Below are 1446 nucleotides of genomic sequence, written 5' to 3' on the forward strand. Positions count from 1 at the left end.
GAAACAAACATGACTGAAAAACGACCAAGCAACAACAACTCTGAAGAACTCTAGATATGAAAATTCATTACCTCCCCAAAAGGAAAGTCATGAACAATTTATAGCCACAGGAAAGCACAAGATGAAGTCTGACCCTATCCTTAGGCAGAGTATACAACAGGGCCACCTAGGTACTATGATGTGGGATTTCCTCGCAAGCTTCAAATGCCCCCATTAACCTCTAACTGACCTGTTTTCTTTCCTTAAAGGAGTATGGAGGCTGATGAACTATCTCAATGATGGCTTCTATGGCTCCTTTAGAAATATCCAGACAAAAAAAGAATCCAGAATCACCTCATATGGTGAAGGCAAGAAGGATCTGATTGGTTCATGTTCCTGCCAGTTTGGGGGCAGATCAAGGGAAGACTGGGTAGAATTTCCAGAATTAGAACATATATAACTGTAAGGAGTAAATTTCATAGATTGTTCAGTTACTATAGAGCAAGTTCCCCAAGATTTCCAGGTCAACTTGGCATTTCTGACATCTTCTAGACTATCTTTCTTCCCCTGTCCTCCTTTATTTTTATTCTCTGAATTTTCTTACTCAGAACTTGGAGTCTGAGGAAAATCCAGGATTCACTGCCTTTTTGGCCTTATATCTGGATGTAACTTGAACAACCGGGCTGTGGATTAACTAAAGGCATTAGTATAATTTGAGGCTCTTTAATTGAAAAAAAAATGAATTTATCAATTTTTTTCAATATTTAGTAGTAATTGCTCTCAAAATCAGTGACTTTGTGATAAAGTAGCTGACACATCAAAGAAATGAAGAAGACCCTTTATACAGATTTTTTTCAGACTGTAGTGATTTCAGATAGGCTGAAGATGGAATTATTGTGGTTTGTCTTGTCATTATCTTGAGTTGAAAATTTTACCAATTATGTGGACAGCTCCTGTGGGTAGTAACTACTCAGTTGTCAATGAGAATGGCAATACCACCAAGATGGTTTATAGAGCTGACTACTTTAGATGATGTGGTAATATGAAACCAATCAGATAACATATTTATTAAGTAGTTACCATGTATCAGATTCTGTCCTGGAAATTTGGGAAACAAAGACTCTGCCCTCAAAGACATCGCATTCTATTGGAAGAGATAAAATGTGCAGATAGAAGTATAGATAAAATGAATATACTGTAGTCCAGGGAATACACTAGGAATTGCAAGAGAGAATAAGTATTGCTTTAGCTAGAAGGTGCTACTTGAGTTGCATCTTGAAGAAAGGGATTTGATGAGGTGAGGAGGATCCTCCATTCCAGGCATGGAGACAGCCACAGCAAATGCTCAGAGAATGGCAGAAGATGAGTCTGGTGTATGAATAACAGCAAAAATTCCAACTTGACAAGACCATTGAGTATGGAATAAAAAGTCATGCATAAGGAAAAGTGAGTTAAACCAGGGATGAA

This window comes from Macrotis lagotis, chromosome 1 (genome assembly GCF_037893015.1).
Source record: "Macrotis lagotis isolate mMagLag1 chromosome 1, bilby.v1.9.chrom.fasta, whole genome shotgun sequence".
NCBI classification, from domain to species: Eukaryota; Metazoa; Chordata; class Mammalia; order Peramelemorphia; family Peramelidae; genus Macrotis; species Macrotis lagotis.